General features: G+C 35.6%; 1 long non-coding RNA gene across 1 annotated transcript in view; it reads right to left on the bottom strand.

Moving 5' to 3' along the window:
* LOC147002936 (uncharacterized) overlaps positions 1-16502 on the bottom strand; it is an 802987-nt gene extending 786485 nt beyond the window's left edge. Inside the window, exon 1 of the long non-coding RNA XR_015048093.1 lies at positions 16458-16502. This is a non-coding gene — a long non-coding RNA (uncharacterized LOC147002936). The remainder of the gene's footprint in view (positions 1-16457) is intronic.
* Positions 16503-22101: the final 5599 nt, after the last annotated feature.

The following is a 22101-nucleotide window of genomic DNA, read 5'->3' on the forward strand; positions in this document are numbered from 1 at the left end:
TGTAGTTTAGGAAGAGAACTTTTTCTTTTGAAGAATCTGTAGAAATGTTTACATAAATCATGAATAGTCCTATAATCCAGGATACTCACCGTATTCCTCTACCATCTGCCAGTTGATTAATTCTCTATTCAATTTCATAGGAAGCATAGAAGATACTCTTCTTTCTTCTTCTTCTCTCTCTCTCTCTTCCCCCCCTCTCTCTCCCTCTGTGTGTGTGTGTGTGTGTGTGTGTAGGGGTGTATATGTGTTTGTTTCTCTGTCTTCTGTCTGTCTTTCTCTTTATCTCTGTGTGTGTGTATGTGTATGCATGTGTGTGTTTGTCTATATGTTTGAGTTTGTATCTTTGTTTGTTTCTCTCTCTCTCTCTCTCTCTCTCTCTCTCTCTCTCTCTCTTTCTCTCTCCCGCTCCGTGTGTGTGTGTGTGCATGTGTGTTTCTTAAAAGATCTCATTTAAGAAATTAAAACTCAAACCAGTTGTCCCCTGTTCATTTGCCACATGACACAGGCTTCTGGTGACATTCAACTAATGAATTTCCTTCATGATTAACTACACATTATATGTGGCCATTATCACGGATACACGCTCAGCCCATGCTATCCCCCTTACAAGCAAGGTGGCTGTGCAAAGCCTCATTAATATAAGAGAGCTAGGACAGTATTCTTTTATGAAGTCAAGAAAACTGGAGCGTGAAAAATATTACTCACAATCAAACAAATTGCTGAAACAAAAGCTTGCTCTACTGAGCTGTGACGGCTATTTTTTTTTAACTAGAAATGGAAGGGGAAAGTTATGAAAATTAGATAATGAATTCAGTATAAGAATTTTTCACTCTTTTTGTGTTCTTCTGGAGCCCTGGAGAGATGGCAGAAAGAAACAAGAACAAGACTCAGAAGCTTCCCACTTATTATTATTGTTGAAATTAATATTCTCATTCATTTCCTTAGCTTGCCAGGAGCCTCTGTAGAATTTACACACTAAGAATCTTTTCACCATTGCTTAATCTCTACTGACACCTGGTGGTCTAAATTACTTAAGTAGTTACGCAAGCTCTTACATGCTCCTCTTGAGCTCTTTATTTGATACTGTTTAGCACTTGGACACTATTATGAAACAGTTAATTTTTCCCTGTATTTCAATGATGAGTATGCATATGTGCTACAGGAGACCTGGGGGGATGTAAACATATAAAATCTGTATGAATGTCTTATATTGAGATCCAAATGAAACTGTTTATAATTTTGCCCCATTCAAAAGAATTGGTTTTATACACTGTATTGCTAAGTATACTAAGTAAAATGTTTGTTTACTTGTAAAACATATGCTTTACCATCTTCAGTATCATAATTTACTCAGTAAATACCTTATTACATATCTGTGCTATGTCAACATAGCTTGAGAGTTTCATGCAACTGAGATCATTCCCAGCCCCCACTCAACTACCTTCTAAGGGTATAGTGTTAGCCTCTCTCTCTCTCTCTCTCTCTCTCTCCCCCTCTCTCTCTCTATCTCTCCCCTCTCTCTCCCCCTCCCTCCCTCTCTCTCTCTCTCTCTCTCTCTCTCTCTCTCTCTCTCTCTCTTTCCCCCCCACCATCTCTCTTTTTTTCCTGTCACTTCTAGGCCCTGACGTGAGTGGTTTTTCTCTGTCTCATGCTCCCATCAGGATGCTTTTAAATCAAAGATTAGAGTGAAACCTCCAACTCCACAAGCCATTTTTTCCTCCTTGCAACTAATTTCAAATATTGATGGAAATCTAATATAGCTTTATAACCACCAGTATCTTTTCTAAAGAAATTCTTATTAGTTCTCACACTAGGTTCCTATTGCTGTTAGGAAAATAACAAATCCTTTGACCACGCACAAACTTTATGAGATGTATACATTTTGCCTTAGTCTACACAGGAACATTCTTTGAACTATTCAAATTAACCATAGTTTTCAAACTCCTCACTTCTTCTACCTTTCTTAATCTAGAAAATCCTGCTTTATAACCACAGTTCAGTTTGCATGTTATTTCTCCATTAAAACCTAAGGTGAGCATATAGTTTAGAATAGACTTTTCTAGTATACCAGCGTACAACTTTTATTTCATACTTACTGATCAAGGTCGCAACTTTCTTTGATAATTTGTTACTAATTTATGTTTCCTGACACTGCAATTTCATAGAAAAGAAGGAGAATTGGGAGAAGGAGAAAAAGGGGGAGGAGGAAGAGGAGGAAGAGGAGGAGTATTTCATGAACTAAGAACAATTTGTACCTTGACAACTCATAACTACAAACCAATGGTTCTTCATCTGAAAGTGGGTATGCTAATATTGATGTCAAACAACTATCTAGTAAGAGTAATATGTTTTCCCCATTTCAGTGGGCCTGTGTGTCCCAATGCATGTAACCCTGTGTCCCTAACTTTACCACACCAGACAAGTAGCCAGGTTAAAACCTCTCTCCTTATAATGCCATGTCCAGCAACACCTGCAATGTAAGCAAGGTATGTCTAGCACCCTAGCACTGACCAATGATATACACTCACTCTTATAACTTCTACTCTCCCCAAAGGTTTAAATAGACTTTGTCCCCCACCCCAATTAGATGAACTGTCTTACTGAAGCTGAATTCAGAGAGTCTGCTCTAGCCATGTTAAGTGCTTCTTGGGGTTAAGTACTTGCAGGGGAAGGGAGCATGAATGGCACTGGACTGACCTACTAAGGAAGGACTGAGAGAGCTTTACTAAAGAGAAATATGTGACAAAGGAACAGGATGTCCTTTCAAGTTTGAATCATGAATAATAACGTAGCTTAAGGGAACCCTATATGTTAAGTGTGTGATACATGTTATGTACCTATGTACCTGTATGCATGTACAAAGGCAGATATTATTTGTCATTTAGATGTAAATTTTCACAAATTTTTGCCATATGTATTATTTGATATCCATCATAAAGATTTTTATATATACACACATATATACTATATATATGTATATATATACATATATATATGTACACACATACACATATATACATACATATATATATTTACATACACACACACACATTTGATTTTTCAAGATAGGGTTTCTCTGTGTAGCCCTGGCTGTCCTGGAACTCACTCTATAGACCAGGCTGGCCTTGAATTCAGAAATTCTCCTGCCTTTGCCTCCCAAGTGCTGGGATTAAAGGCGTGTGCCACCACCACCCAGCAATAATTTTACTACTTAGAAACATATTGTAAGGATACAGAGTTAACACATATATTAAATATTTTTAAAATAATAGGTGTTTTACAGTTTAAGTGCCACAAATATCTGAGTTCCAAACATTTGCTTCTAATCCTCCACCTTTACTTCTGTCTTTCCCCTTTGGATTTCCCATAATGTACTCAAGGGTTCATTATGAAAACAGAGAAGGGGGCACAAAGCCTAAGAGACCTGTGAAGATATACCTATAAGAAGAAAGAAAACATGATGGACAATGAACCAAATTTCTGTACATTTAGGGTAAAATGGTACAAAAATCCATGTCTGAGCCAAAATCTTTATGAATAGAAATAGAATAATTCAGAGGTAAATTTGGGTGAGCAGATTTTCCTGAATTCTGTAGTGATTATTGAAAACATGTTTTGTTTAAGAACATGGATTGTACAAACCAGAGCATTGAGTCTAGGAGTTATTATTTCCATACAAATATATTCTAAACTTTCTAAAAACCTTATGGATTTTAATATAAATTTTGTACACACACACACAAACACACGAGCGCGCACACACACACACACACACACACACACACACACACACACACACATATATATATATATATATATATATATATATATTTGGTTTTTTGAGACAGGGTTTCTCTGTATAGCTCTGGCTGTCCTGGAACTCACTTTGTAGACCAGGCTGGCCTAGAACTCAGAAATCCAGTTTTCTCAGTTCACTAACTATTCTCTGCCATACTAAGACCTTTAAAATACCGTTTTCAAAACTCCTTTCTTGTATTTACCATATATAGTGAATTCTCACCTCCTTATATATCCCCATACATTATCACTGATGATTTATTTGTGCACTCAATTTGACATTTTAAGATATAGTCTGATGTAGCCAACTCAAGCCTAAATCTTGCTATGGAACTGAGGATAATTTTGAAACCCTGCCGCTTGTTTTTACCTCCAAGTGCTGAGATTACAGACACGCACTTCTATACTATCAACTTCCAACTCCATTATAAAATAAATTTATTTTGACTATGGTACTGAATATGACATTTGATTATATGCTTTTTTCAGCTAAAGAGATCATTTAGACTTACATACCAGTAGACACTTTCCTCAGAACATTGGCCCCCCAAAATGCTTAATTAATCCCATTTGCAAAGGAAAGCATGTATCCACATATGAGATGAGTGGGACTCTCACCTTCACACCTTGCTTCATGAGAAGTACAACAACATCAAGAACAGCATTACTCTATACAGTATCTAGAGTAAACATTTAGGAACCAACAGAGAGATTTCATGCCATTGTCTATTTGATTCCTTAACAACTCAGTTACCTCATCTAAGGAAAAAAAAGGCTGTAGCCTTTTCTTACTCATAGTTGTGGTAATATTAAATGTTAGCAGAGGTGAGATGTTTTGAGATGGGCTCTTGTCAAATGGAAACATTCTGTAAATGATGGTTCCATTTACTGGACTCCCAATCAGTGGAGACACTGTTCTTCCCTCCATCATTGTCAAAATGATTAGAGATCATTTACTGTGCCTCTTCCTCAGTTAAAATTACATTATAATATAGTCAAATTCATTGAATTGATACAGTCTTCGCTTAAGCAACCTAACCACTTGATAGAGCCCCACTCATTTTAATAAATTCTGTGAAGCATCTTCTTAATTAATATTTATTAAGCACCCACCATGAAATAGACACCATTCAAAAGAAAAGTAGAAAGACTGAATCTGAGAAGATCTGCCTAATAGGATCCTTCGTCTACATTGTAATTTTAATCAAGAATACCAAGTGCCAGCCTAGTGAAGATTGTAGCAGCTATAGAGCTCCTGTAAACGGAAATAGAGTCTTCTGTTTCCCTCCAGTGCTTTGAAATGGGGCTAAATATAGAGGAGAAAGCAAAGCTTGGGTTACCTAAACACCTTCCTGAATTTAAAATCAAGATACAGGTGGCTTTAAGCACTGGGTATGGTGGCTCTCATCTACAATCTGCATTCCAGAAAGAAAGCAGGCCGAAGTACAAGAAGTTTGAGGTCAAAATAAGCTATACAGGGAGCCCTTCTCTTAACAACAACAAAAATGCAAAGGAAAAATAAAGTAGCCTATATGACTTTCAGAAAATTATTCAAGTAGTTGGGTCCTAAGCTATTTCCCCTTTAAAAGTGAAATTAAAATGTCTACGTAGCAGGGATATTCCCGTACAAAGATCATTAGTAGTATTCATTTTACCCACTTAAAATTATTTCAAAATATTATTATATTTATAAGCTCATTTTCACTTACCTGAATTATTTGAAAATTTTCATGGAAATCAATGTTTTGTGGAACCACAAAATTTCACATTGGTCATAGGAAGATGTGGCACCCCACACAGAAAAGTAACATCAAAGCACTTTGAAGTTGTGGCACAGAGCTTTGCTATGGGGCGAGGCTGATGTGTCTCCATCCACAATAAATGACCCGCAGGACGAAGAAGAATAATCATTCTTGCAGTAGCTGGCTATGTAAGGTGATTCACCTTTCTGCTTGAGCGGTTTCTTTGCCAATGCATATTTAGGGGAATCAGAACTGTACAGAGATGAAAGGACATCAGACATTTATCTCAAGAGTTTCATTTTCTGAGGAAGAGCAGGTGTGTCCTTCGATTTCTCAGAGGGGCAAATGCCTCTCTAAAGTCTGTGTTGGTGTTTCTGGAGATAGATAGTATGGAGGAGATAGCTTTGGATGGATAAGTCAAGAAAAAATATCCCATTTAAGGAAACTGTGCCAGGCAATACATTTTTTGCAAGACTAAATGCCCAAGAAACAATCAAATAGTTGTAAACAAGAGAAATCCTCTAGGAGACAGACCTGAAAAATGACACAGACTCAATCTAAAATATCTTTAAATCACACTTAAAAACTCATCAGCTATTGCTTCTATCTGTGAGTCACAGTTCCCTTTTTTCTAAGTCATACCACTTCTGGTATGTGCACACCACATGTTCATAAGTTCCACGCACAGCTGCTGCTACAAGTTACTTCTGCTGTAAAAATGCTATAGTACCGAAATATCTAACAAAGATAATCAATACATGCATAATACCTTGAGTACAAGATGAGTACAAGATTTTCAATAATTACATAACTAGCAAAACATCTACCCCATATGAAGGTAGTAATTTTCAAATGCATATTATCTGTAGCTTTCATTAAAAGAAACACCAGTTTAAGAGGAAGTCACTGTACACAGAACCTCAACCATAGTTTTATTAATAGCTTTACATGCATAAATATATGACATCAGAATTATCACAATGCTAGAAGATTACTAGCTGTGTTAAAAAATATAGGTGATAAATTTGAGTCTCTGAATGTCTCAGTAAACTAAAATTCAGCTACTATAAAACACTGGAATTAAGAATCAGACAAAAGCAATCTGTTTCAAGATAATTTAATGCTAACACTCCCCAAATATTTGCAATAGGAAAACATATCCAACAATACCCAACATAATATAAATGTAAAAGCAGAGAATCTCAGGTATATTATTCATCCAATATTTAGTATCTACTAACATTTATGTCAGGGCTAATTACTAGAAGAGAGGAGGCTATGTACCATTCTTAGGAGGTTTTTTTTTTTTAATCACAGTAGATAACATACAAGGAAACAAACAAGGATGTCTTAAGACAGGCACTGGGACATTTTGCTCATTGGGTCTGGTTTTCTGTTTTAGACATGCTCCTTCTACAGGCTTATAGCCCAGCACAACATATAGTTCTAGAAGTCACCAAATTAACTGCCTAATCTCAATCTGTGGGATTGCCTCTGTATCATAAGTTTTTGATCAATTCTTGTTTTACAATCTCTACTTAACATAATTTCAATAAGATTCCCTACTGGTACTTTCAGAGCACAAGGCTCCAACCATCCCTTACATAGATTATTTTCTGACACCCCCACGCTGCTTTATCAAATTCCCAATTTTCTTCCTCTACCACATCCTTTCACAGCTGGAGTTATGTTTAGTCTCCCTTTTGAACCGTGTTATACTTCCTTGTTGCTCCTGTAATTGTGCAGCCTTTGTCTTCAGCAACATGAAGTTCCCCAAGATGTACCTGCATAAAAAACTTCCTGAAAACTTCTGAGCTACAAAGACACCAAGTAAGAAACAGTGAAATGGATTCAAAAAGTTCTGTCCTGAGAGTCTATGTACTGTTGCTTTAGACCTTTACCACTAGATCACACTTCAAGTTTCTCAAAAGTTATATACTTTTATCACTCCCAGTTCTAAATCAGATTATGTTTTTGATCACATCAATGTGGTCTTTCTACTATTTTACACATCAGAACTCTTTAGGCTTCAACATTAAGTGATTGGGAATGTCTTACACTAGACACTCATTCTTACATTTACTGATTACACTGCTATCTTAGTACACAGTGGGTCATTAGATGTAAAAGATTTTCTTGAATCCATGTTTTGGTTATGTTTTGGTTTCATATATGCATTGCTCTTTATCTTAACACAACATTTCAAAACCCAACTGATACTTCTGAGTAGTCTTTCTCCATACTCCCTTGCAGAGTAAATCAATAATCATATCAAATATGCCTGTATAATAATAATCAGAAAGTAGACTTTGAATTTGATGTCATATTCGCTAAACCTTGAATTACAAAGCATATATTCTTTTCTAAAATTGACACATCAAAATTTGATGGCAAGATAATGCTAGTATATATGTTATTTAAATTCAAAATGACAAAGTATGTAAATTATAAATGTTTAAGAAGCTTAGTTTCAATTCTTGCTTGCATATTTTGAAAGCAAATGGTACATATTACCATTTCAACTTCTTGAATTGTATCCAAACTTAATGAGATAAACGGGATTCTGTTTGAATTTATTTGCTCTATTTTCAATTTTCTTAACTTTGCTCAAAAGAAAGTGATTGTATAATATGAAGCCAGCTTATGCCCATTCTTTGATTAAGATAGTAACCATGTTGTATATTACTCTAAAATTCCATTCTACAGCTTTGGGATAGTTTGTTCTGGACCCCACTACTCTCTTCACAATTGTATCTTGCTCTATTATTAATCTTCTCAACCAAAAATTTATTTAATACTTGAGTCTCATCATAACTATTTAATTTCTTTATAACACAGTATTTTGATTAGTGGCTATTTTACACGTGTTTAAAGACATATTTTTCTATCATTATTTCAAATGATTTATGTTGTTTAGAATAAGGAGTATCTTAAGCATCAAAAGTTTTTCTGACGAATTGCATACTTCCCAGCCCTGAAAAACTATGTTGCTGTTCTTAATCTGGTTTCCATAACTCCCTGATATTGCCATCATCATAAACTTCCTGGGTTTATTTTCCATCCTGCTTTCTTCTCTATATACCTCACTAAACTTTAGCTTTGGTCGTCTACTATTTTATGTATATTAGTGTTTCCAAAACTTAGCTTGGGCTGTGATACAAAGTAAGATATTGCATGAACATTGTTGAATAGATAGAATAAATTACTGTTTAGACTTGGAAATCAGGGAAATGGTTAAGACCATCATGGAATCTGAGAAGAATGAATTTCCAGGGGATATCAAATTTTAATTAAGGAAGATTCAAGCCATATACAATACAACTGTGAGTACTTCACAGAGGTTGGATGAGAGAGAGAGAGAGAGAGAGAGAGAGAGAGAATGAGAGATTGATTAAAGTCAGTAGTGATAATGGGAGATAATGGGAGGCTTTTGGTGAAACAGGCCTTAGTTTTAGTACATTCCTGGCATTTTAGGAATTTGCTGCTTTCAAAAATAGATGAACACCCATAAGTTGGCATTCATAAAGATGAACACAGAAATGCCATGAACAAGAACAACAAAAGGATATATGAATTGGGAGTCTGAACTAGAATGAATATTTACCCTCTTTTGTGTTGGTTTCATCTACAAAAATAGGAAGAATTTAAGGGGTTTTATTATTAGATATCTTTCTTTATTTACATTTCAAATGTTATCCCCTTCCCTCATTGCCCCTTTGAAATGCACCCTATCCCATTCCCCTTCCACCTTGTTACTAACCCACCCACTCCTGCTTCCCTGTCCTGGCATTCCCCTACACTAGGGCATGGAGCCTTCACAGAACCAAGGGCCTCCCCCTCACCGATGTCCCACAAGGCCATCCTCTGCTACATATGCAGCTGGAGTCATAAGTCCTTCCATATGTACTCCTTGGTTGGTGGTTTAGTCCCTAGTTGCTCTGGGGAATCTGGTTGGTTCATATTGTTGTTCCTCCTATGGGGCTGCAAACCCCTTCAGCTCCTTTGGTTCTTTCTCTAGATCCTCCATTGCGGATCCTGTGCTCAGTTTAATGAATGGCTGTGAACATCCATTTCTGTACTTGTTGGGCACTGGTAGAGCCTCTTCGGAGACAGTTATATGAGACACCTGTCAGCAAGTACTTGTTGGCATCTACAATTTTGTCTGCATTTCATAACTGTATATGGCATGGATTCCCAGGTGGTACAGTCATTGGATGGCCCTTTCTTCAGTTTCTGCCCCACACTTTGTCTTTGTATCTCCTTCCATGGGTATTTTGATCCCACTTCTAAGAATGATCAAAGTATCTACACTTTGGTGTTCCTTCTTGAGCTTCATGTGGTCTGTGAATTTTATCTTGGGTATTCTGAATTTCTGGACAAATATCCACTTATCAGTGAGTGCATACCATGTGGGGTTTATTTTTTGTTTGGTTGTTTGGTTGTTTGGTTGGCTTTTTGTTGTTGTTTATTTGTTTTTTTGTGGTTGGGTTACCTCACTCAGGATGATATTTTCTATTTCCATCCATTTGCCTAAGAATTTCATGAAGTCATTGTTTTTAATACCATTGTGTAATATACAACATTTTCTGTATCCATTACTCTGTTGAGGTACATCTGAGTTCTTTCCAGCTTCTGGCTATTATAAATAAGGCTACTATAAACATAGTGGAGCATGTATCTTTATTACATTTTGGAGCATCATCTGGGTATATGCCCAGGAGTTATATAGCTGGGTCCTCAGGTAGTACTATGTCCTATTTTCTGAAAAACCACCTAACTGATTTCCAGAGTGGTTGTACCAGCTTGCAATCCTACCAGCAATGGAGGAGTGTTCCTCTTTCTCCACATCCTCTCCAGCATCTGCTGTCACTTGAGTTGTTTATCTTAGCCATTCTGACTGGTATGAGGTAAAATCTCAGGATTGCTTTGTTTTGTATTTCCCTGATGACTAATTATGTTCAGTATTTCTTTAGGTGCTTCTCAGCCATTCAGTATTCCTCAGTTGAGAATTCTTTGTTTAGCTCTGTAACCCAATTTTAATACGGTTATTTGATTCTCATGATAAAATCTGCATGGTATTAGTATAGTGACAGGCAGGTAGATCAATGGAATAGAATTAAAGATCCAGAAATGAACCCACACACCTATGGCCACTTGATCTTTGACAAGGTGCTAAAACTTTCCACTGGGGGGAAAAAAGACAGCATTTTCAACAAATGGTGCTAGTTCAACTGGCAGTGAACATGTAGAAGAATGCATCGATCCATTCTTATCTCCTTGTACAAAGACCAAGTCTGAGTCAATCAAGGATCTCCACATAAAACAAGATACACTGAAACTAATAGGAAAGAACGTGGGGAAGAGCCTCAGACACAATGGCATGGCACAGGGGAAATCTTCCTGAACAGACACCAAAAGCTTATGCTCTACGATCAAGAATTGACAAATGGGATCTCTTAAAATTGCAAAGCTTCTTTAAGGCAAAGGACACTGTTGAAAGAACAAAAGTGCTTCCAAAAGATTGGGAAAAGATCTTAAAGATCTTTTCCCACCCTACATCGGATAGAGGGCTAATATCCAATGTCTACAAAGAGTTTAGGTTTTTGTCAAAGAACTCAAATGAGTTACTTCTGATTAATGAACCAAGGAAACTGTCTTCCTCTACTATTGTCAAAAATCTTTTGAACTTGTTGTTTCTGATGCATCCACACTACTGCCAATATGTCCTTGTCTAAAATTAAAAAAAAAAAAATAACAGTGACTATGTTTATTAAGTTTACATTGTTATCAGTTTCTCTAACTAAGACATGGACTTACATCTATTCAATTAGTTAATTTACCCTTGTTCCATAAAATTATTCCATGAGCTAACTAGGTCCATAACCATAAGCACAGAACTTAAGCCAGAATGATTAGAAGAATGATTTACACTGCCTATTAGAAATGACGGGCTGGTGATGTGCAAGTTTTAAAGAATAGGTTAATAAAAATCACAAAATAACAATAATTAAAGTATAAATTTAAAAGTTTATGTGAAAAGAAAAATTTCCTATATGGGTAGATTTGTTAGTACTCTATATCCTATTAAGTTTGAAAATTAATCTTGCCTAATGCATTTGTATTGATGATCATATTTATTCTGTTTTATTTATTTATTTTTAGTATAGAATAGAGTTTATTCAGGGCATGGAGAGGGGAGTTAAGAGGGTAGCAGACAAAGAGAAAGGCAGAGAGAAGGAGAGAGTAGAGAAATGAGGGCTGGCCATGGCCACATGGAGAGAGTGGGGAAGGGAATTGGGAGTAAGGGGCAAGAGGCAAGAGCATAAGAGGGTAAGAGCTCTGTTTTATTTCTAATTATTATTAATCAATTATTATATTTATTTACATTCCAAATTTTTCTGCCCTTCCAGTCTCCCTTGTAGAGTTCTTTTGCTCATTCCCCCTCCACTTCACCTCTGAGAGGGTGCCCCCTGCCCCAGCATCACTCCCTCCCCTGAGCATCAAATCTCTGCATGATTAGGTACATCTTTCTTCACTGAGGCCAGACGTGGTTTTTGTTTGCTACATATATGCCAGGGACCTTGGACCAACTTAGTCTCTTGGAGCTTCCAAGGGTCCAGGTTAGTTGACACTGTTGGTCTTCCTATGGGGTTGCCATCAAAACTCAAGTAACAACACATGCTGGCAAGGATGTGGAGAATGAGAAACACTCCTTAATAGCTGGTGAGATTTCAAACTGATACAACCACTCTGGGAATCAATTTTGAAGTACCTCAGAAAATCAGAAATAGTTCTACCTAAAAATCCAGCTATACTGCTCCAGGGCATATACAGAAAAGATGCTCCATCATACCACAATGACACGTGTTCTACTATGTTCATAGTAGCCTTATTTGCAATAGCCAGAAATCAGGAACAACCCAGATGTCCCTCCACTGAAGAATGAATATAGAAAATGTGGTTCATTTACACAATGGAATACAACTCAGCCCTTATAAACAAAGATATCATGAATTTTAGAAGGAAATGGATGGAAGTAGAAAATATCATCATGAGTGAAATAACCCAAACCCAAAAGGACATACATGGTATGTACTCACTGATACGTGGATATTAGCCCCCCAAATCAGAATACCCATGATACACCTCACAGACCCTAAGAAGTTAAAGAAAAAGGAAGGTCCAAGTGAGAATGTTTCAGTCCCACTTAGACGAGGAACAAAATAATCATGGGAGGAAGAGGCAGGGACGGACCTGGGCTGGAGAGAGAAGGGGGATAAAGGCAGGATCATGTACGGGGGTGAGGAGATAGGAGAGATGTGCAGAGGGCCAGGAGAATGAATGAAAATATGCAGGGGTGGGTGTGGACACCAACCCACTTCAAATTTTCAACTGAAATTGTTACTGTTTAAAAGATATGCAGGGACATATATGGAGTATAGTTTGAATTAATTGGCCAAACTTGTTATCCATCCGATGGGCAGGCACCAAACTCTGACCCTAATACTGATGCTATGTTGTACTTGAAGACAAGAGACAAGCCTGACTGTCCTCTGAGAAGTTCTACTACCAGCTGACTGAGACATATGCAGATACTCACAACCAAGCAATCGCCTGAGTTTGGGAACCTCTATAGAAAAGTTAGGGGAAAGAAAATTTGTTTTCCAACATCATTCCATGACTCTCCCTACTAACTTAAATACCTACTCTGTTATCTCCTGAATACCCATCTCACTCAGGATTATATATCTGTATCCCTCTGCCCTTTTTATCTGTCAATTCTTCACTCTAACCACATTTTCTCTCATTAACATAGTGAAGTATCATTGAGATTATGTAAATATCTTTTACCTTAGACTCCATGGGAATACATAGTGAAGCAAATTGCATGCTAGACATACTTTTAACTAGATTTCATATCACTGATTAAATTAATTGGGACTTTACTTTGGGCTGTGTTTTGTGGCATGTTAGTGTATATGTGTGTGGGGAAGTATTTAGTATCTAATTGCAACTGTGAAAAGGTAGAATATGGGAAGTTTTATGAAGAGAATACCATTAGAACACGAGGTTATGTAGGATGGAATTTCTTTCGAGTAGGATTAGATAGAAAAACTTTAAGGTAACAAAAATGTATCTAATACTACCAATATTATGGGGAAAGAGAGAGAATAAATATTGGAACATAAAATCCAAGTGAAACTGCTACATTGGGAGAATTAAAAGACAACTGAGATAATAGGCTACATATTGACAATGATCTGCCTTTAAGGAAAGGTTAAATGGTAAAATTTAATAGAAAATGATACAAGATTTTATCAACAAAATGCTTTTTATAAAGTTATTTGTAGTAATATTTAATGATTTTTGTTTAACTAACTACTTGTTGATACTAAAATCTTGTGAAATCTATTGCCCTGATTTTGTTTGGGGTATGGACAATTGTTATTTTATTATGTTTGAAAGTCAATAGGCACACTTAGACCTATGCAAGAACATGTAAAGGAATTAGAGTAATTTCATGAGAGAATCCCAATTTTTTACTCATTGTGACTCATTTTAAAATGTTTCCATTTCAATTTACTGTATCTTTCACTTTATATTTGGACCCATAGTTTTTGTCCTTTAAAACAAAACAAAACAGAAAACGTGCTTATACATGTGATGAGTTCCTAGTAATGACATCAAGACATCAAGACATTGTTTTCTATGTGCTAAATATCACATTTCATTTGTTTTAAAAAGTACCCATATGCACAAGAAAGTGCATGTGCATTTTCAAAGACTGACATGGAGTATGTGTGTGGATCTATTTCTATATGCCTGATATAATATCACAGCTAAGCCAGTATTTTTATCTTCACGGGAGGTTGACATTTGTATATTTCATATGAATTCCCTTATACTATCTTAAGTTAATCACAGGAATAGCAGCACCAAAACTTGTTGTGGATAGAGGATTCAGCACTCAATTTCAAGGCTTTAAGTCAGTTTCAAGGTCTATACCATTCAAATATTAAATATCCAGTGTTGGTTCCACCTTCCTAGTACAACTAATTAATAACTGGTCCTCTCAAGTCTTGTTTTTTTTTTTTTCTTATTTCTTTTTACTTTTGTAAACATTTGAGACAATAATTACAGCTTTTCTTCCTTCCCTTTCTTATCCCCAAAACTTCCCACTTCCAATTCCTCACTCTTGTTCAAAATCATAGTTTTCTTATTTCACTAAGTATAATTGTGTGTGTTTCTCTGTGTGTGTATGTATCTAAATACAACCTCTTCAGTCCATATAATGTTATTTGTATGTATGTTTTTAGGGCTGACCATTTGACCCTGGAGAACCTGATTGATATGTTTGCCCTAGGATAGACCACCTCTCCTGCAACAAGTTTTCCTTAGCTGACTCCTGACACATACTTCTTTGCATAGGTCTTTTAAGCTTTTCCAGGTCTACTACTTTGGCATGTACATTGGTATGGTCCATGTTGATTTCATGATTGGGCAGTCATATTGGTAAGATCTTATGAAGTTAACTTCAAATATTACTAAGAAATATAATCTCACATAAAACTTCCCAATCCTCTAGCTTTTACAATATTTTATGCACCTCTTCTGCAATGATCTCTGAACCTTAAGTGTGGGGTATTTTGTTGACGCATCCTTTGATAGTTGCATTAAAAGTAATTGTTAAGGTGTCCTTTATGTCCTTTTACAATATCCTATATTGTAGTTCTCAAAAATATGAGTGCCATTGGGAGTGTCCAATTAAGGAAAAAAATAAACAAATATGCTGAATATATTCAGTGATGAATTTTAACCTGCCTTGCATATTTTTAAGGAAATCAATCATAAAATGGATGAATGCATATTAAACCAGATGTTTTTAATTCCCACTTTACAAACTGAATTTTTGCTACTCTTGTATTTTTCTAGTCATTTGTTTCATTACATCATATTCCATTTTCCTTAATTCCAGCCTTTCAAGGATTCCACAAATTATTTACAAAGCTCACTAGCCAATTCTTTCAGTCTGTTCTATACCGGATTTACTTACTATTTAGTTTGGAATTCCTTTACATTCTTTTATTTATCTGGGGTGCTACCAGATGAGGTCCTCTCACCAACTGGATATATAAGGGAATTATATGGGAAAAATATCACCATAGCATATTAACAATCAGAGAAAATGGTATGCAATCAAGTTTTATCAATTCATCCTAGAAGCAGCTCCTGTTTGACTAGCATGAGATATATTCAAAAACATATTTTTACTCTATTTAAATGAAGAAAACAAATGGAAACATATACATAATCTTTTCTGAATCATCATGTTAAAACCTACAAAACTGCACCTGCACTGACACTTCACACACAGATACCTTGTATATAAAAATATTTTCCTACTCAAGGAACAGGCTCAAACACCATAAAAATTGTCTCTTGAACAAACCATCTGATGCAATTCACAAGGTAAAAACTAGATCTTTGTGTTTCAGTGATTTGTAGCCCCTTTATTTAAGTCCATGGAACCTTTCACAAAAGATCTAACGCATTCTATAGGAAACAAATCTGGAATGCTCTTCATTACTGCAAAGCCTCCAACTTTGTACTAATAGTTATTTCAACCTTTACAACTCATGAATGACAAAAATGCACGCTTCTCTTATTATATTAAATTCCCCAAATCCTCTATGATTTTCAAATTAACTGTTAGAAAAATAACAAGCTGTGATCAAATTACTTAAATATGTTTTGTTACCATTTTCCAGAATGCATTGTTTGTTTTTTTAAATATTCCTTAGCAAACCCATAGGTATGTAATATTTCTTAGTGACTTCACCTGAGAACGGCAATGCTAGAAAGAATGTAGAATATCCACTGAACAAAATGAGCAAAAACAGAGCTGTGTTCACTTACCAGTCAATGCTTTCCTTAGCATTCATTTCCAAACAAAATTGACCTTAAAAGAATAAAAATAAATAATTAATATATAATAATGAACATATAAAACATACATCTCAAATTATTATACTGGTCATTCATTTAACTCCTGGGTGTTTAACTCCTCCCACCCTTTAATTCCTATCACAGAATGGTAGGAGATGAATTTTGGCCCAGGATTGGTGGTTCATAGCTAACTTAGCTGCATGCTTCCCTCGGAAAGTGATGGGTGGATGTTAAAGAGAGCGTGTGAGGAAGTAGTACCTGACTGATTTAGTTGGAGAGTCAACATGGAATGTTTATTTTAGGTAGCAGTTTCTATTTTAATATAAACCATAAATGGGTCTGCAAAACACAATGAAAATCTATGTGGCCACAAGGGATATATCAGCATTCTGCTACATTCCTAGCTCTTGGCTAAAATTCCCAGGCCACATGTTGGAACCCCCTAATCGCCATGAAACTGTCAGAAGTGAAGGCTGCTTCAGGAGATCATGACAATATACTCATCACTTTAGAGAAATATTTATCTCGCCAACATTAATATGCACCAAGACTCAAAAGAAGTGATATGCAGATCCTCAATTCATCACAAATACATAATCAAAGCTAAGCTTGCACCTTTCCCACCATTGAAGTGCTGGTGAGGTAGAATATTAATATCTTTGCTCCACAAATATTCTTGGTTGCATTTCAGGTACACCATTTGTTATTTTTTTTTTGTATAATTATGGTCACAACAAACTGAGAAAGCTACCTGTTTGAGATGAAATTGTATAAATAAATGAACAAATATTTTATATCTTATAAAGCCCAAGTACTATGCAGATTTTTATTATTGTTTTTAGATTTTAATTTATGTTTTGAGATTATCATATAATTAAATCATTCCCCTATTCCTTTTTCTTTCTTCAAACTCTCACTTGAAATCGTCCTTGCACTCTTTCAAATTCACAACATCTATTTCATTATATATATATATATATATATATATATATATATATATATACACACACACATATATACTCATATATCACTAAATATATTAAAATAGCCACTCTTTCTGCATAATGTTGCTTATATGTTCATTTCTGGGTGGACCATTGGCCACTTTATAATAAGCAAGTGGTTGGTCTTCCCTGTGGAAGATTATTTCTCCAGCTCTCTTTACTTCTTAGTTGCCTATAATCCTTTGTAAAGACTTGAGACCTTCCAAACTCCCCACCCTATTCACTGTAGCATGTTTATTATTATTTTCTGTTTTCATTTCATGTTTACATAATAATGTTGTTGAAACTTTATTAGTGAAGCTTCTGACATCCACAGATAACAAAAATCCCATGGCAAACTCTCTGATCCACTTGTTTTTACAACCATCCAACATCACCCCTATCCCTGTGAGCCTTAAGTGTGGGAATTGAATGTATATCTATTGGGTGCTTCTGGGCTCCACTAGTTTAGTTGTCTGCAATGGTCTAACTCCCAGCTACAGTCTAAATAATTATCTTTAATGAATTTTATTAATGAACATTAAAAATTTAAATAATATTATTTAAATAGCACACCATTAGAAGATGTGAGGCAAGTAATTTGCAGTGAGTAAATTCATGAAAAATATATAGAGAGAATTCTAGAGCAATTAGAAGGTCAGAATTTTAGACATGAGATGTTTAAGATTTTTCTCAAGAACTCAGGAAAAGTATTTTGCTTGCCAATTGATTTGCTTACACTTGCTTTACAATCTTTCAATGCTGAAATGATGTTCAGGGATAAGTCACAAGTCAAAATCTTCAACATAAAATAACAGTTTACTATAAGGTAATTCATAATGCCTTTAACTCTCTTCAATTGCCCGATGTACTTAGAATGTCCTTAAAATATTGCGAAATGATAGAAGATGTCAAATGGGTTGCAATCCCATGTTAATGATTTCAAATAATTCCTGAAGTTTGTTGTTTATTGCTGTGATAAACACAATGTGATATGTATGGCATGGAGGAAGAATGGGTATATTCCAGTTCAGTTCCTCCAGTCCCTCATGAAGGGAAGTCCAGGCGGGAACTCTAGCCAGAATTGGAGGTGGGGACTACTACACAGGCAGTAGAGGAATGCTGCTCTTTTGCTTGCTTTGATGACCCTGTATTCTTAATATTTTTATCCCCCCCCCTTCTTTCTTATTTAACCTAAGACCATCTGCTTGAACATGATACCGTTCATGGGAAATTGGAACTGTCCACATCCTTCACTAATAAGCAAATGCCCACATGCTTTTTTCCAGGCCAGTCTGAGGGAGGTATTCTTTCACTTCTGGTTACCTATTTCCAGATGACCTCATGATGTGCTGACAAAAAACTGATCAATACAATGATAAGTTGACAGTGTCTGTGAAGTTCTAGTATGAAGAAAAGGAGGAAAGCTAGTTCTACTTTGAACATACTTAAAATGTGACACACAAATGTCAGCATGAGGAGAGAGAGAGAGAGAGAGAGAGAACTATAGTGATAATAGTGATGTTTAGAATGTCTGGAGTAAGTGCCCACTACAGTGATGCTCACAGCACGTGGTATGCTGCCACTGTACAGATAGATGCTCTACTGCAAGTGTGATCTTCATATAAGCATCATTTCACTCTTTATATTTTTTACCTTTTGTCATTTCTCCTGGTGATTTTGCCTTTAAAATTGCAGGAGAATTTTAGTTATGAGGTTTAGACTGTTATTCATGAGCCCACAAAATGTCTGCGATATACTTTATGGAAAATATCCACATTAATAAGAACTTTATATAAGGATAAAGTATAAATCTGCTTACTGTGAATCAGAGTGAATAAATCTATAATACACATTAAATATGATTTCCTCATACATTAATCAAGATTTGTCATAATCTTTGACTCTGGGCTGATAGGAAAATGATGCAATATTTTCTATTAAAAATGTAGGAATGGACTTAGTATATGTTTAATCATTGTTTGCAATATATTTCAAGGATGTTACTACAGTAAACTGGCTGACTTGTTTATGTATACAAGTGTATTTTTGTGCTTTTGTGTGTTTTTGTGTGTGTGTGTGTGTTTTGCAAAGTGTAAACCTTTAATTCCCACTAAGTTACCTAAAAGTTCCAATTGCACTCATTACTTTGCCAAAAGAAGCCTTTTTTTTTTTTTAAAGGAAAGCCTAGTCTCATCCATGAGATGATAAAGACAGATAATACATTAAAGTTGGTGCTATTTACAAAGATTAGACAGTACTGGACATTTCATCTGTTCAATTTTAGGGTTCTTGGGTTTAGTATTTAAATATTTAAAATAAATCGAATGTTACATTGAGGTTCAGTACTCGTCAAAGTCTGAATGAGTGCGCCCTCCAGATTACTTACAAAGCAGCTTCAGAAACAATTCTGCCATTCTGTCCCAGGAAAACATTCTATTAAAATTAATAGAATTTGTTTGGTCTGAAATACTCTTTCACTCTTTCTTTCTATGTTTGAGCTCATCTTCCACAGCCTTGGTTATTCTGTTTAAGATCCATTGTAATGATAATTTTTCAGTATAGTTTTCTTGTCTTTCAGCTCTTTATAACCCCAGTATCTGACAAAACATCTCATCACACTGACAAATTGTTATTTAGTGAACAGGAGTGTTATCTTATTACACTGAAGTGTTCTGTGACTGTGAGATTGATGTATATGTGTTTATATAACATGTAATATTTACAACATGATATTTATCAATAAAACTTACAAAAATTTACTCAGAAATGCTTTTGAAAATTTCTAAATTTTACCTCAGTCTGAACTGAGCCCAGTGTAGTAAAACAAAAACTGCATGGTATTGGTACAGTGACAGACAGGTAGATCAATGGAATAGAACTTTGGTTAAATATAGGTTTTATATGCTCACTCTACTACCAATTAATACAAAGCATTCAAAAATTATGAAAATATCTTAACTTTTAGCTTCCTTATGTATCCCACATAGCATGCCAATTTTTATTCTTCAGAGATAATGTCTGTGCACTTGGTTTGAAGTAGTTTTAATGATAACTTTGTGCAGAAGTTATCATTGTCTTAATTTAATAGGGTAGGAATCTAGATGCAGCTGGAGGGCTCCGTGTTATCAAAAATGTCTCTGCTATAGGCAATAATTTTAATGTTAATTACCTCCATCTGGAAGGAAAAGCAGGTGTTGGAATTGATCACTTAAGTACAGAAAGCAAAAGCTGTTTACTATACTCACCCTAAATTAATTTGAGCTTGTAGTTAAATTGCTTTCAAGTCACTTTTCTATGAATGCCTTATACCAAATGCTGAAATTGGAAAAAGAAGTAGAACAAGCAGATGCTAATGAAATGTAACAAATTGTTCTGAAAGGTCACCTAAAATAAAATTACATTTTAAAAAAGAAATAAATGCAATATTCATTTTTCCTTCAATAGCAGGTAGAATTTGGGGAAAAAATCTTTCCCTCATGTGGTGCACAAATCATTCACCTGCATCAAATTAATATGAGTGCAACAGAAAGGGTAAAATTCTGGGCTTTCTGCCAAACATATGGAATTAGATTCAGCAGCAGGGCCTGGGAATCTGTATATGTACAAATACTTAAGTAGCTTTTAGTCTTGTTCAAATGCAACTGTTGTTCCAAGACCAGAGAGATAGTGAATCTCATCGACAATGACATAAGGACCTAAGAGAGAATGAATGAAGAGTGTGTTTTACTCTGAAACACCAGTGACAATCAGGGTGTATCCTGAAGACTCAAATACTAGGATCAAAACTCTCTGTATTGTTTCGAAATGAAACTGTTACAGAGGTAGTGGATAATTAGTTAGTTTGCTCCTACAATTATCTATCTAGTTCCTCCACAGAAAGCCTAAATTTCTGAACTGTTTTATCATGCTCTTCCTTAGGCATCTGATTTCATTGTCTGCCATCTTCCAATGTGAGGCTAAGTAGTATTGACATCACCCAGGTGCACAGAAACAGAGGCTTGGGACATGAACTCTAGAAATCTGTTGTTTAGCAATGTATGCCATAAGACTTTCAAGCCTTTACTGGCCGACTTTTTTAAACAGTCAGCCAGTCTGCACACACCATGTTGGTGAGAGAGAACAGCAGAAGTATCACATCCATGTCTTTTATTCCCTGCCAGACAGAAAATTGGCTGGGGCAATCATAAAGTCTCAAAAACAAAGATAAAGAAACATCCCTTTCTTGCCTCTCATTATTCTTCTGAAATCTTTGTGTTTGTGACCAAACTTATATTGACACTAAATAACAATGTGGGTTTGAATATTCTCATTATTCTTCCAAGTTAAACAAATACACAGAAGTCAAATGGCAAAGTCAGTCAGACACCTGCTGAAGAAACCAAGAATCAAACTGTGAGCATCTGGCACATCCATACAGCTCAGGTTAACTTTCCACTCTTCCCATTGTCTCCAGATGTTTCCACCTCTCAAGCACCATCTAAGGAAGCTATGAACTTCATTAAGTCACACCATGCCCCTACTATAGAATGAGATTATTGCTTGGCTTAATTTCTTGCCAAGGATAAAATAAAGATATATTGTTGTTTAGATTTCTGTGTTTCTACCATTCCTGTCTGATCTATTCAAAG

The sequence above is a fragment of the Mus caroli genome, unplaced genomic scaffold (genome assembly GCF_978045245.1).
Source record: "Mus caroli unplaced genomic scaffold, Mus_caroli_1 scaffold_8, whole genome shotgun sequence".
Classification (NCBI taxonomy): domain Eukaryota; kingdom Metazoa; phylum Chordata; class Mammalia; order Rodentia; family Muridae; genus Mus; species Mus caroli.